The following is a 16,297-nucleotide window of genomic DNA, read 5'->3' on the forward strand; positions in this document are numbered from 1 at the left end:
ATGAAAATAAATAAAGCCTTATTACTCAAAGAATCAGCTATGTTTTAGAAACAACAAAAGTCTAACCAATTCTGTATTGGAAAAGTATTGGTCACTGCCTGTGAAACAACTAAAAGTACTTAAATTTTAGTGATTTATACAGAAATTTAAGTAACGAAAATTTATATATAATTTTTATAAATTATATATTTTTATGTGTATATATATATATATATTTCACAAGTGGATAATTACATTTAGTTAGGGAAACAGTAATAAAACCATTGGGTAGAGGTTGTATTGAGAGGAAGGGGACAGTTGATGCATGTTGTTACCTTCAGTTTCTTCCATCCTACCAACCCTGTAATCAAAAGCCTTAATATTTCTGCATCAAATGCATAAATATTCATATTAAATGGGATAAATAAAGACTATAAATAGCCTCACATCAGTCCAGGTCAGATTTGTAAGTCTAAAAAAAATTCTGTTTTCTGAGCTTTTCAGATTTTTAAATTGTGGAAAAAGGATTACAGACTTATACTATTACATTGCATTCAACCTGGTTTATTCTCTGCTTGAGAACTGACAACGGCTTCCTTACCTGCCACATTCAGATACAACATTAATTTTCAGACTAGTCTGGAATTGGCAACATTATTGGAAATCATCTAGTCAAACTCCTTACTTCATTGCTTAGGAAACTAAAGCCCAGAGATAAAATGACTTGCCTGGGGATCACACAGTTAAGTACTGACAGAGATGAAACTACAACACACACATCTCTGTCTCCCAGGTCTTCTTTCTCTGTCTCTGTCTGTCTGTCTCTCTCTCTCTATCTCTGTCTCTCTCGTGCATGCTCTCTCTCTTTCTCTCTGGATTTGAAGTGCTTTTTTTAAGGCTTTTCAAAATAAGAAATAATTGGCTAGGCACGGTGGCTCATGCCTGTAATCCCAGCGCTTTGAGAGGCCGAGGCGGGCAGATCACGAGGTCAAGAGATCGAGACCATCTGGGCCAACATGGTGAAACCCCATCTCTACTAAAAATACAAAAATTAGCTGGGCGTGGTGGTGCACACCTGTAGTCCCAGCTACTTGGGGGGCTGAGGCAGAAGAATTGCTTGAACCCAGGAGGTGGAGGTTGCAGTGAGCCGAGATCGCACCACTGCGCTCCAGCCTGGCGACGAAGTAAGACTCCGTCTAAAAAAAAAGAAAAAAAAGAAACAATTACAGACAAACACAAAGTTGCAAAAACACTACAGAGTCCCATGTACCCTTCACCCAATGGTGAAATCGTGTAATAGCTATAGAACACTAAAACCAAAAAATTGATATTGATAGATTGTTAACTACAGACCTTATTCCATTTTCAGCATCTTTTAACCTGCATTTATTTTGTGTGTAGGTGTACAGAGTTCTTTGCAACTGTATTAGTCTGTTCTCACATTGCCATAAGGAAATACCCAAGACTGGATAATTCATAAAGAAAAGAGGCTTAATTGACTCACAGTTCCACATGGCTGGGGAGGCCTCAGGAAACTTACAATCATGGCCAAAAGCACCTCTTCACAGGGCAGCAGAAGAGAGAATGAGTGCCAGTAGGGGAAATGCCAGACATTTATAAAACCATCAGATCTCATGAGAACTCACTCACTATCATGAGAACAGCCTCAATGATTAAATTATCTCCCACCAGTTCCCTCCCATGACACATGGGAATTATGGGGATTACAATTCAAGATGAGATTTAGGTGAGGACATTCTGACCCTGGCCCCTCCCAAATCTCATGTGCTCACATTTCAAAATGCAGTCATGCCCTTCCAACAGTCCCCCAAAGTCTTAACTCATTCCAGCATTAACCCAAAAGTCCAAGTCCAAAGTTTCATGTGAGACAAGGCAAGTCCTTTCTGCCTATGAGCCTATAAAATCAAAAGTGGCCAGGCGCTGTGGCTCATGCCTGTAATCCCAGTACTTTGGGAGGCCAAGGTGGGCGGATCACAAGGTCAGGAGATTGAGATCATCCTGGCTAACATGGTGAAACCCCATCTCTATTAAAAATACAAAACAATTAGCCAGGTGTGGTGGCGGGCACCTGTAGTCCCAGCTACTCAGGAGGCTGAGGCAGGAGAATGGCGTGAACCTGGGAGGCAGAGCTTGCAGTGAGCCAAGATGGCGCCACTGCACTCCAGCCTGGGCAACAGAGTGAGACTCCGTCAAAAAAAAAAAAAAATCAAAAGCAAGTGCATTACTACCTAGACACATCTCTCCGGGGCTACGGGCACTGGGTAAATACATCTGTTCCAAATGGGAGAAACTGGCCAAAACAAAGGTGATACAGGCCCCACACCAAGTCCAGAATCCAATAGGGCAGTCATTAAACCTTAAAGTTCCAAAATGATCTCCTTTGATTCCATGTCTCACATTCATGTCATGCTATTATAAGAGGTGGGCTCCCATAGTCTTAGGAAACTCTGCCCCGTAGCTTTGCAGGGAACAGCCCCTCTCCTGGCTGCTTTCACAGCTGGCATTGAGTGTCTGAGGCTTTTCCAGGCACATGGTGCAAGCTCTAGGTGGATCTACCATTCCGGGGTCTGAAGGACGCTGGCTCTCTTCTCACAGCTCCACTAGGCAGTACCCCAGTGGGAACTCTGTGTGGGGCTCCAACTCTACATTTCCCTTCCTCATTGCCCTAGCAGAGGTTCTCCATGAGGGCTCCACCCTGCAGCAGACTTCTGCCTGGACATCCAGGAATTTCCATACATCCTCTGAAATCTAGGCAGAGATTTCCAAACCTCAATTATTGTCTTCTACACACCGCAAGCTCAATACCACATGGAAGCTGCCAAGGCTTGGGGCTTGCACCCTCTGAAGCAACAGCCTGAGCTGTACCTTGGCCCCTTTTAGCCATGGCTGAAGCTGCTGAGATGCAGGGCAGCAAGTCCAGAGGCTGCATACAGCAGGGGTGGCAGGACCTGGCCCAGGAAACCATTTTTCTTTCCTAGGCCTCCAGGCCTATGATGGGAGGGGCTGCCAAGAAGGTCTCTGATATATCCTGGAGACATTTTCCCCATTGTCTTAGCAATTAGCATTTGGCTCTTCATTACTTATGCAAATTTCTGCAGCCAGCTTGAATTTCTCCTCAGAAAATGAGTTTTTCTTTTCTATTGCAACGTCAGGGTTGCAGATTTTCTAAACTTTTATGTTCTGTCACCTCTTGAATGCTTTGCCGCTTAAAAATTTCTTCCACTAGATACCCTAAATCATCTCTCTCAAGTTCAAAGTTCCACAGATCTCTAGGGCAAGGGCAAAAAGCCGCCAGTCTCTTTGCTAAAGCATAGCAAGAGTGACCTTTACTCCAGTTCCCAACAAGTTTCTCATTTCCACCTAAGACCACCTCAGCCTGGATTTCATTGTCCATATCACTATCAGCATTTTGTCAAAGCCATTCAACAAGTCTCTAGGAAGTTCCAAACTTTCCCACATCTTTCCCATGTCTTCTTCTGAGCCCTCCAAACTGTTCCAACCTCTGCCTGTTACCCACCTGCAAAGTTGCTTCCACATTTTCAGGTACCTTTATAGCAGCACCCCACTCTCTGTGGTACCAATTTACAGTATTAGTCTGTTCTCACATTGCCCTAAGGAGATGTCCCAGACTGGGTAACTTATAAAGAAAAGAGGTTTAATTGACCCAGAGTTCCACATCATGGCAGAAGGCGCCTCTTCATAGGGCACCAGGAGAGAGAATGAGTGCCAGCAGGGGAAATGCCAGATGCTTATAAAACCATCAGCTCTTGTGAGAAGTCACTCACTATCATGAAAACAACCTGGGGGAAACTGCCCCCATGATTCAATTACCACCCACTGAGTCCCTCCCACATGGGGATTATGGGGATTACAATTCAAGAGGAGATTTGGGTGGGGACACAGCCAAACCATATCAGCAACTTTATCCCATGTATAGATTCACGCATCCACCACCACAAGACTCCCAACTGTTCTACCACAATATTCCTCTTTGTATTTACACTCCTCCCTATTCCCCACATTGTCCCTGACTCCAGAAAACACTTACTGTTCTCCATCTCCACAGTTTTGTCATTTTGAAAATGATATAAATGTTATATAAATGGAATCAGACAATATATAAACTTTTGAGATAGACTTTTTAAAAAATTGGGTAAAATTTACATAAAATTTACCATCTTAACCATTTTTAAGTGTACAGCTGAGTAGCATTAAGTGTATTCACAGTGTTGTACAACCAATCTCCAGAACTTTTTATCTTGCAAAACTGAAATCCTATAACTATTAAACAACTCTCCATTTCCCCCTTCTTCCAGTCCCTGGAGACCACCTTTCTGTTTCTGCACACCGTTTCTCTAAATGTGACTATTCTAGACACTTTATATAAGTGGAATCATACAGTATTTGTCCTTTTGTAACTGGCTTATTTCACTTAGCATAATGTCCTCCATTTTTCACTTAGCATAATGTCCTCCAAGTTCATCCATATTATGACACATGTGCAACCTCAAACACATGGGCTCAAACGATCCTACCACTTCTAGAGCAGCTGTCTAGCCAATTTATTTTTAGGATTCACCATGTCTAGTTAGTTTATTTTTTTATAGAGATGGGGTCTCACTATGTTGCCCAAGCTGATCTCAAACTCCTGGCCTCAAGTGATCCTCCTACCTCAGCTTCCTAAAGTGTTGGGATTACAGGCATGAGCCACTGTGCCTGGTCCCTCCTTATTTTTTAAGGCTGAATAATATTCCATGGTAATATATACCACATTTTGTTAATCCTATCAACCATCAAGGGACAACTGGGTTGCTTCTACCTCTTGGCTACTGTGAATACTGCTGCTATGAACATGGCTATACAAGTATCTCTTTAAGACACTGCTTTCAATTCTTTTGGAAACAGACCCAGAAACAGAATTGTTGGATCATATGGTAATTCTATTTTTAATTTTTTGATGAATGAGATTGACTTTTTTCACTCAGAATAATTCCTCTGAGATTCACCCAAGTTGTTGTGTGTATCAGTGGTTCATTTCTTTTTATTGTTGGGTAGCATTTCGTTGTTATGTATGTACCACAGTTTGTTCAACCACTCACTAGGATATGTGGGTTGTTTCCAGTTGGGAAATAATTAAAGAAAAAATTAAAACAGTATAACAGACAGTATATATGTTGAGGATAAATTAAAGAAAGGAAAACTAGAATGTAAGGGGAAGAATGTTGAGGAATCAATTCACAATGATCAACTAAAAAATTCCAACATGAGAGAGAAAATACTGAAGAAATAACACACAAAATCATCCCAAAATAAAGGATATAGGATTAAGTTAAGAAGGCCCTCATTCTCCACTCCAAAAACCATCAAGGTGAAATTCTGGAACATCGTTCTAAAGAAAGGATCTTTCCTCTAGAAAGAACACACAGTCCTATCCAAGCTGTGGAATGAAAATGGCACTTAACTGCAAAGGAGAAATACATATATGTAGGATTTTCTACCTATAATTCTATAGGTTATGGCGGCCTATTAACAAATAAGACTGCCACAAACATTTGTGTATAGGTTTTGGTATGGACATAAGTTTTTATTTCTCTGGAATAAATGCTCAGGAGTCTGATTGCTGGGCTATATGGTAAGTGTATGTTTAAACTGATTGATCAATCAACTGATTGATTGAGACAGGGTCTGACTCTGTCACCCACGCTGAAGTGCAGTGGCACAATCATGGCTCACTGCAGCCTCCAACTTCTGCACTCAAGTGATCCTCTTACCTCAGCCTCCCAAGTCGCTGGGACCACAGGTGTGCACCACCACACCCAACTAATTTTTTTTATATTTTGTAGAGACAGCATTTTGCCACATTGCCCAGGCTGGTCTTGAAATCCTGGACTCAAGTGATCTGCCTGCCTCAGCCTCCCAAAGTGTTGGGATTACAGGCGTGAGCCACTGCGCCCAGTCATATGTTTAATTTTATAAGAAATTGTTACGCTGCTTTCCAGAGGGGCCAAACCATTTTACATTCCCATCAGCAATGTATGAGAAATCTAGTTTCTCTGCATCGTTACTAGAATTACATATTATATTTTTTATTTTAGCCATTCTAATTGGTACATAGTAGTATCTCATTGTTGGTAGAAGAGCTGAGGCAGGACTGGCTTGTCTGTCATAATGTAAAAGAGTCTTGGAAGATGTCCGGGATCCAGGGTCTAAAACCCCTCGTGGCCTTTGGAACATCAAGCTCTGTGCCAAAGGCTGCACTGCTGCACCACAAATCTAAGCCCAGGGCATAAAACCCCTTGTGGCTTTGATGGAACCCAGGGCTCAGGGCATAAACCCCTCGTAGCCTCTGGAATGTGCACAGACTTGTTGGTTCCTTGCTTCTTTCTTGTAAACATGTCCTCCATTATCTCAAGCAGCAGAGCATATTCTATATGCGTCAAAGGAAATGCTAAACTGACACAGCTACACTTAATGCATCACTACCTTTCTACTCTCACGTCCTCATGCCCTCACCTGTTTACCCTCACGTCCTCACCACCTGCTTCTTTGTTTGATCACCAATAAATAGGGTGGGTTCCCAGAGCTTGGGGCCTTTGCAACCTCCAATCTAGCGCTGGCCCTCTGGACCCACTTTATGCACTCTTAACTTGTCTTTTCTCATTCCTTTGACCCCGCCAGACTTGGTAGCCCCCATGGCCTGGTGTTGGGCCTGATCACCTCAACATCCCATCGTGATTTTAATTTGCATTTCCCAAATGGCTGATAATGTTGAACATCTTTTCATATGCTTACTTGCTACCTTTATAGGTTTTTCTTTTAGCCCATTTTCTTTTCTTCTTTTTTTGTTTTTTAAGTGACAAAGTCTTGCTCTGTTGCCAAGGCTAGAGTGCAGTGGTACAATCATAGCTCACTGCAGCCTTGAAGTCAAACTCTTGGGTTCAAGGAAGCCTCCTGCCTCTATTTCCCTAGTAGCTGGGATTACAGGCATGAACCACCGCACAAGCTTTTTCCCCTATTTTCTAATTGTATTGTTTGCTTTCTTGAGTTTAGAGAGTTTTTTTTTTTTTTTTTTTTTTTTTTGCGACAGAGTGTCACTCTGTTGCACAGGCTGGACTGCAGTTCCGTGATCTCACTGCAACCTCTGCCTCTCAGATTTCAAGTGATTCTCCTGCCTAAGCCTCTGGTGTAGCTTGGACTACCGGCACCCACCACTACACCTGGCTAATTTTTGTATTTTTAGTAGAGACAGGGTTTCACCATGTTAGCCAGGCTGCACTCAAACTCCTGGCCTCAAGGGATCCACCTGCCTCGGCCTTCCAAAGTTCTGGGATTATAGGCGTGAGCCATCCAAAGTTCTGGGATTACAGGCGTGAGCCACCACACCCAGCCTCTTGAGTTTAGAGAGTTCTTTACATAATCTGGATACAAGTCCTTCTTTGAATATGTGATTTGCAAATATTTTCTCCCAGTCTGTGGCTAAACTTTTCACCCTCTTTACAGGGTCTTTCACAGAGCTAAGTTTCAAACTTTTTTTTTTTTTCTTTTTGAGATGGAGTCTCACTCTGTCACCCAGGCTGGTTTGCAGTGGCATGATCTCAGCTCACTGCAACCTCTGCCTCCCATGTTCAAGCGATTCTCCTGCCTCAGCCTCCTGAGTAGCTGGGATTACAGGTGCACATCACCACGCCCAGCTAATTTTTATATTTCTAGTAGAGACGGGGTTTCAGCATGTTGGTCAGGCTGGTATCGAACTCCTGACCTTGTAATCTGCCCGCCTCAGCCTCCCAAAGTGCTGGGATTACAGGCGTGAACCACCACGCCTGGCCAGTTTCGAACTTTTATGGAGTCCAATTATTGTTTTCTTTTATGAATTAAGTTTTTGGTGTCATGTCTAAGAACTGCTTACCTAGCCCTAGGTCCTGAAGATGTTAGCCTATGTTTTCTTTTTTTTTGAGACTGAGTCTTGCTCTATCGCCCAGGCTGGAGTGCAGTGGTGCAGTCTCGGCTCATTGCAACCTCCACCTCCTAGGTTCAAGCAATTCTCGTCTCAAACTCCTGACCTAAGGTGATCCACCCACCTTAGCCTCCCAAAGTGCTGGGAATTCAGGCGTGAGCCACCGCACCAGGCCATGATATTATCCTGTTTTCTTCTGAAAGTTTTATAGTTTAACATTTCATGTTTAAATCCATTTTAAATGGACATTGATTTCACAAATAATCCATTTTACATTGATTTTGTAAAAATATTGTGTGAGGTTTAGGTCACGGTTCATTTTTTTGCCTATGATGTTCAATTGTTCCAGCCCTATTTTTGGAGAAAGAAAAAACAAAACAAAACAAAACTATCCTCTCTCCATTGAATTGTTTTTGCGCTTTTGTTAAAAATCAATTGGGCATATTTATGTTGATCTATTTCTGGGTTTGCTATTCTATTCCACTGATCTGTCTATTCCTCTGCCAATACCACAGTGTTTTGATTAATGCAGCTATATAGTAAGATTTAACAGTAGGTGGAATGATTCCTCACCCACGCTTTCTTTTTCCAACATTTTAGCTATTCTAAAATGTTCTAGTTTTTACTATTCTAGCTCTATTCATGCTGCTCACTTTATTGCACTGCTTATCCTTGCTTTTAAGGTCTTCCCCATACCTAGTAGAGGTATGGTAGCCTGGAGAAGGGGAAAAAAGAAAGAATCATGAAGGAAAAAAAGAAATATTATACAACTACTACCCTAAAACATTACTTAAGTAATTTTTATCCGTCCATCCTTCAATGGAGTCCCAATTTCTCCATGAAAGGTTCTCTACTATTACAAGCCATCTCTCTATGTGGTAGCCCATTAACCACAAGTCATTTGTTTCCTTCTGTTAGATATTTGTAAATATCTTTTGTGTCAACTTATCAAGGGACAGGGTCCATGTTTTAGATTTCCTTTGTTTTTTTTTTTTTTGAGACAGGGTATCACTCCGTTGCCCAGGATGGAGTGCAGTGGCATGACCACAGCTCACTACAGCCTCCACCTCCTGGGCCTAAGGGATCCTCTCAGCTCAGCCTCCCATGTAGCTAAGACTGCAGGCATGCACCAGCACACCCGGATAATTTTTTGTATTTTTTGTAGAGATGGGGTTTCACCATGTTGCCCAGGTTGGTCTCAAACTCCTAAGCTCAAGCAATCTGCCTACCTTGGCCTCCCAAAGTTCTGGGATTGCAGGCGTGAACCACTATACCTGGTCTAGACTTCTTTATATCACTTCATAGGTTTCAATAAACATTTGGTAAATTAATTATTTATCTAATTGTCGTTTACAACAGAGAGATCCTAGAAAATCTAAATGAACAAGAGTAAAAATGAGCTAAATGCTCCTCTGTTCCTAGTAACAGAATCATTATCTCACCAAACCTCAAGATTTTTAACCTCATTTCTCATTTAGTGTTAAAGAATATATGTCACATCCAGGCTGTTTTTCCCTTTTCTTGACAAGATGTCTTAGGTAAAGAGATCAGTGAATAGCAAATTATGGTGGTTTCCTTTTTTCTTTTTCCTGCTGTTTGCTAACAAAGTCACCATTCATCTAAATTTTAGGGCTGTTAGACATGATTCACCCCGAACATACCATGTAGCTTTATTCGAAAAGTAAATGGCTGCAGCCTGGGCAACAGAGCAAGACTCTGCCTCAAAAAAATAAAAATAAAAAACAAAAAAATACAGCTGCTTAATCCTTGATTTTAGTTATAATTTACAATAATCATTACCTGCTTAACCTCTGGATCAAATGCCTGCTCCTTTGCTGAAATAGCTGTGCACAGTGTATACACAAATATATACAGATACATATCCACACCCCAAAAGTTTCTTCATTGGCTGTCTATGAGTTTAGGCTGTTTAAATAATTTGCAACACATCATCGTAGTAAATAGAATAAAATTACATGCAGATTAGCTCCTTTTTTATTATTATTATTATACTTTAAGTTTTAGGGTACATGTGCACAATGTGCAGGTTACATATGTATACATGTGCCATGTTGGCGTGCTGCACCCATTAACTCATCGTTTAGCATTAGATGTATCTCCTAATGCTATCCCTCTCCCCTCCCCTCCATCCCACAACAGGCCCCGGAGTGTGATGTTCCCCTTCCTGTGTCCATGTGTTCTCATTGTTCAATTCCCACCTATGAGTGAGAACATGCGGTGTTTGGTTTTTTGTCCTTGCGATAGTTTGCTGAGAATGATGGTTTCCAGCTTCATCCATGTCCCTACAAAGGACATGAACTCATCATTTTTTATGGCTGTCTAGTATTCCATGGTGTATATGTGCCACATTTTCTTAATCCAGTCTATCGTTATTGGACATTTGGGTTGGTTCCAAGTCTTTGCTATTGTGAATAGTGCCACAATAAACATACGTGTGCATGTGTCTTTATAGCAGCATGATTTATAATCCTTTGGGTATATACCCAGTAATGGGATGGCTGGGTCAAATGGTATTTCTAGTTCTAGATCCCTGAGGAGTCGCCACACTGACTTCCACAATGGTTGAACTAGTTGACAGTCCCACCAACAGTGTAAAAGTGTTCCTATTTCTCCACATCCTCTCCAGCACCTGTTGTTTCCTGAGTTTTTAATGATGGCCATTCTAACTGGTGTGAGATGGTATCTCATTGTGGTTTTGATTTGCATTTCTCTGATGGCCAGTGATGATGAGCATTTTTTCATATGTCTTTTGGCTGCATAAATGTCTTCTTTTGAGAAGTGTCTGTTCATATCCTTCGCCCACTTTTTGATGGGATTGTTTGTTTTTTTCTTGTAAATTTGTTTGAGTTCATTGTAGATTCTGGATATTAGCCCTTTGTCAGATGAGTAGGTTGCAAAAATTTTCTCCCATTTTGTAGGTTGCCTGTTCACTCTGATGGTAGTTTCTTTTGCTGTGCAGAAGCTCTTTAGTTTAATTAGATCCCATTTGTCAATTTTGGCTTTTGTTGCCTTTGCTTTTGGTGTTTTAAACATGAAGTCCTTGCCCATGCCTATGTACTGAATGGTATTGCCTAGGTTTTCTTCTAGGGTTTTTATCGTTTTAGGTCTAACATGTAAGTCTTTAATCCATCTTGAATTAATTTTTGTATAAGGTGTAAGGAAGGGATCCAGTTTCAGCTTTCTACATATGGCTAGCCAGTTTTCCCAGCACCATTTATTAAATAGGGAATCCTTTCCCCATTTCTTCTTTTTGTCAGGTTTGTCAAAGATCAGATGGTTGCAGATATGCGGCATTACTTCTGAGGGCTCTGTTCTGTTCCATTGATCTATATCTCTGTTTTGGTACCAGTACCATGCCGTTTTGGTTACTGTAGCCTTGTAGTATAGTTTGAAATCAGGGAGCATAATGCTTTGTTCTTTTGGCTTAGGACTGACTTGGCGATGTGGGCTCTTTTTTGGTTCCATATGAACTTTAAAGTAGTTTTTTCTAATTCTGTGAAGAAAGTCATTGGTAGCTTGATGGGGATGGCATTGAATCTATAAATTACCTTGGGCAGTATGGCCATTTTCACAATATTGATTCTTCCTACCCATGAGCATGGAATGTTCTTCCATTCGTTTGTATCCTCTTTTATTTCATTGAGCAGTGGTTTGTAGTTCTCCTTGAAGAGGTCCTTCACATCCCTTGCAAGTTGGATTCCTAGGTATTTTATTCTCTTTGAAGCAGTTGTGAATGGGAGTTCACTCATGATTTGGCTCTCTGTTTTTCTGTTATTGGTGTATAAGAATGCTTGTGATTTTTGTACATTGATTTTGTATCCTGAGACTTTGCTGAAGTTGCTTATCAGCTTCAGGAGATTTTGGGCTGAGACAATGGGGTTTTCCAGATATATAATCATGTCATCTGCAAACAGGGACAATTTGACTTCCTCTTTTCCTAATTGAATACCCTTTATTTCTTTCTCCTGCCTGATTGCCCTGGCCAGAACTTCCAACACTATGTTGAATAGGAGTGGTGAGAGAGGGCATCCCTGTCTTTTGCCAGTTTTCAAAGGGAATGCTTCCAGTTTTTACCCATTCAGTATGATATTGGCTGTGGGTTTGTCATAGATAGCTCTTATTATTTTGAGATACGTCCCATCAATACCTAATTTATTGAGAGTTTTTAGCATGAAGGGTTGCTGAATTTTGTGAAAGGCCTTTTCTGCACCTATTGAGATAATCATGTGGTTTTTGTCTTTGGTTCTGTTTATATGCCGGATTACATTTAATGATTTGCATATGTTGAACCAGCCTTGCATCCCAGGGATGAAGCCCACTTGATCATGGTGGATAAGCTTCTTGATGTGCTGCTGGATTCGGTTTGCCAGTATTTTATTGAGGATTTTTGCATCGATGTTCATCAAGGATATTGGTCTAAAATTCTCTTTTTTGGTTGTGTCTCTGCCAGGCTTTGGTATCAGGATGATGCTGGCCTCATAAAATGAGTTAGGGAGGATTCCCTCTTTTTCTATTGATTGGAATAGTTTCAGAAGGAACGGTACCAGCTCCTCCTTGTACCTCTGGTAGAATTCGGCTGTGAATCCATCTGGTCCTGGACTTTTTTTGGTTGGTAAGCTATTATAGCTCTTTCTTTTCTTACAAAATATAGCAATTCATACATGCTATGACAACTTTGCAAAAACTTACTTATTCTGTGCCTTTCCAATTCTGTCACTGTACTATAGTACTACAAGGCAGGTTAGGCAACAATTAGGAAAGTTTCAGAACCATTAGTCTCACAAACTTTCATCTAGGGTGCCTCTGGTGGCCTCTGAAGAGATCTTCTCCAAACCCTCGTCTGATGCTATTGCAACTAAGTAGATAAACTACAGTTCTCAGAATATACACATTAATAAGGCTCTCTTTAGCTTCACCCTTTTCACTTCTGTGCTTTATGATGGACTACAATACTCATAATGCAATATTACAGCCCCTATCATTGACACTATCATTCCCATCAAACACAAAGAAACCTCCTACTGGATTACTGAAAACTAAGAAACCTGGGCCAGGTGCAGTGGCTCATGCCTGTAATTCTAATACTTTGGGAGGCCGAGGTGGGCAGATCATGAGGTCAGGAGCTCAAGACCATCGTGGCCAACATGGTGAAACCCCTTCTCTACTAAAAATACAAAAATTAGCTGGGCGTGGTGGCACGTGCCTGCAATCCCACCTACTTGGGAGGCTGAGGCAGGAGAATCGCTTGAACCAGGGAGTCGGAGGTTGCAGTGAGCCGAGATCATGCCACTGCCCTCCAGCCTGACGATAGAGCGAGACTCTGTCTCAGAAAAAAAAAAAAAAAACCCTTAAGAAACCTCTTAGTTCTAGTGTTATGAGAACTAGGAGTAACCTGAACTCAGAAGTTGTTTATGAGAGTATAAACTGGTACATTCACTTTAGAAAGCATTCTAAAGACAAACATGTGCACATCCAACAATTATGCTCTTGTTTTTATATCCTCATGACATGAACACCAAAAGATATGCAAACATATTTATAACAGCATTTTTCATAATACTAAGAAATGCAACAACCCAAATGTTAATTATAAGATGACTATGAGGCCCGGTGTGGTGGCTCACGCCTATAATCCCAGCACTTTGGGAGGCTGAGGTGGGCAGATCACGAGGTCAGGAGTTCAAGACTAGCCTGGCCAACATGGTGAAACCCTGTCCCTACTAAAAATACAAAAATTAGCCAGGCATGGTGGCGGGCACCTGTAATCCCAGGTACTTGGGGGGCTGAGGCAGGAGAATCGCTTGAACCCGAGAGGCGGAAGCTGCAGTGAGCCGAGATTGTGCTACTGCACTCCAGCCTGGGCAATAAGAGTGAAACTCTGTCTGAAAATAAATAAACAAATAAAAGATGACTGTGGTATATTCACACAACAGAATTTCATACACCAGTGAAAACCTAATGAACTACAGTTAAACACACAACACGGATGAATCTCAGAAACCATGAATTTTAAGAAGGAAGTCACATAAGGCCATATGCAATAAACTATCATATTTGTACATTGCAAAGAAACCAGTAAAATGAAACATTATTATTTAGAAAAATAACAATGTAATTTTATTTATTTCATTTTATTTTGAGACAGGGTCTCTTGCCCAGACAGGTGTGCAGTGGCACAATCATGGCTCACAACAGCCTTGACCTCCCAGCTCAAGCAATCGCAATCCTCCCAAGCAGCTGGGACTACAGATGTGCACCCCCATGCCCAACTAATTTATTTTATTTTTTGTAGAGGGTTTTGCTATGTTGCCCGGGCTGGTCTCGAACTCCTGGGCTCAAGAAATCTTTCTACTTTGCCTCCCAAAGTGCTGGGATCACAGACATGAGACACCACACCAGGACCCCTGGTAATTTTGAAAAGTGTTTAAAAACACTTTAGTGGGAGTCAGGGAGATGGACTGAGGAGTACACATTTAGCTTCAACAGGACTGGTAAAGTTACAGTTCTTAAGTTTGGTAATAATAGGCTTATTCGTTTCATTAAGCTTTAAAAATATGTGTGTGTCTATGTGTTTTGAGTGTGTATCATCTAGAATCTCTAGAAAACTAACATTCCAGTTAATCATAAGGGGATATTCCTGATAACTGGGAACAATGCCAAGGAATAAAATCACTGTATTATTACTATTTGATAACTTTTGTAGTAAGAAAATGACAGGTGCCTCGAAAAATTAAAGCAAGGGGTGGGTAAGGGAAGTGAGTGTGGCTAAAAAAGAGCAACATGAGGAATCCTTATAGTGCTGAATATGTTCCTTATCTTAACTGTATCAACATAAATACCCTGCTTATGATATTACACCATCGTTTCAAAAGATGTTACCATTGGGAGAAACAGGGTTAGGTGTATATTAGATTTCTTTGTGTTATTTCTTCCAACTGCATGTAAATCTAAAACTACTTCAAAATAGAAGTTTACTTTTAAAAACATCAACAGAAAAAGGTCCTTTTAGTCCTGGATTTCTCCACCGGGGCACTACTGACATTTTGCAGCACCTAATTACTTCTTGTGGGTCTGTCCTGGGAATTGAAGGGTAGCATCACTGGCCTCTATCCACTAAATGCCAGTATTGTGCCTCCATTTGTGACAACCAAAAATGTCTCCATACATGCCAAATGTCCTCGGGGGGGAAACTGCCCCAGTTGAGAACCAGTGCTCTAGTCATAAAAGCCAAGAAGAGATATGCAATACTTGATCCTGGACTGAATCCTGTCCTGGAGGGTAAAGAATGCTATAAAGAACATTATTAGGCCAATTAACAAAATTGAAATTAAATGGTAGATTAAATAAAAGTATTGTATCAATATTAAATATACCTAAGTTGGTAACTGTAGCATACTTACATAGGAGATTACCACTATGCTTAGGAAATACATACTGAAGTATTTAGGGGAAAAGGATCGTGATGTATGCAATCTACCATCAAATGATTCAGAAAAAAATATATAGAAAGATATATACCCGTGAATAGTATATATATCTGTGTGTATATGTATTTAATGTATATATCGACATATATAGACATATCTATGTAGTAGGTGGATCCGATTAAAGGGTATGCAAGTGTGTTCTTTGAACTATATTATTTTTGTAACTTCGCTGTATGTTTAATTACAAATCAGAAGGTGTGGGGTTTAAGTGGAAGAAAAAAAAAAAAACTTTTGGCCAGGCACGGTGGCTCACGCCTGTAATCCCAGCACTTTGGGAGGCCGAGGCAGGAGATTGAGACGATCCTGGCTAACACGGTGAAACCCCGTCTCTATTAAAAATACAAAGACAAAATTAGCCGGGCGTGGTGGCGGGCACCTGTAGTCCCAGCTACTCCAGCCTGGGCGACAGAGCGAGACTCCGTCTCAAAAAAAAAAAAAGAAAACTTCTATAAATACTAAAGGCAGGTTTCACAGCAGTAATACAGCATAAGTGATAAATATCCTAAGAAGATAATGACTACTAACAGGATAAATTCCTACTTCAACCCCAAGACATTCGTTGGAAAGAATTATCTACCTTCAGCCTCTCTCTCTCTCCTTGCCTACTTTCTGGAGGTGACCCCCTGAACAGTGCGGGACAGAAAATTAATCTATCCCATTAAAAAAAAAAATTTCTAGGAAGTGACTCAATAAACCTACATCTCCGCTCGATTTCTCCACAAATCACTGAGGCATCTTCATCCTCAACAATTAAGAAGCAAAGTCGCGGAAAGTATACAAGTGTTTCAAAGAAAACCACTTATCCACTCAGCTGAGCAAGAACGTTAAGTGGACT

The 16,297-nt window shown here is 40.9% G+C and overlaps 1 protein-coding gene across 3 annotated transcripts in view; it reads right to left on the reverse strand.

The window, feature by feature from the left end:
- The window catches only part of PDSS2 (decaprenyl diphosphate synthase subunit 2), a 308,730-nt gene that overhangs the window by 291,700 nt on the left and 733 nt on the right, over positions 1-16,297 (reverse strand). The gene's annotated exons all lie outside the window — the stretch shown is intronic.

The sequence above is a fragment of the Hylobates moloch genome, unplaced genomic scaffold, assembly GCF_009828535.3.
Source record: "Hylobates moloch isolate HMO894 unplaced genomic scaffold, HMol_V3 SCAFFOLD_2, whole genome shotgun sequence".
Classification (NCBI taxonomy): Eukaryota; Metazoa; Chordata; class Mammalia; order Primates; family Hylobatidae; genus Hylobates; species Hylobates moloch.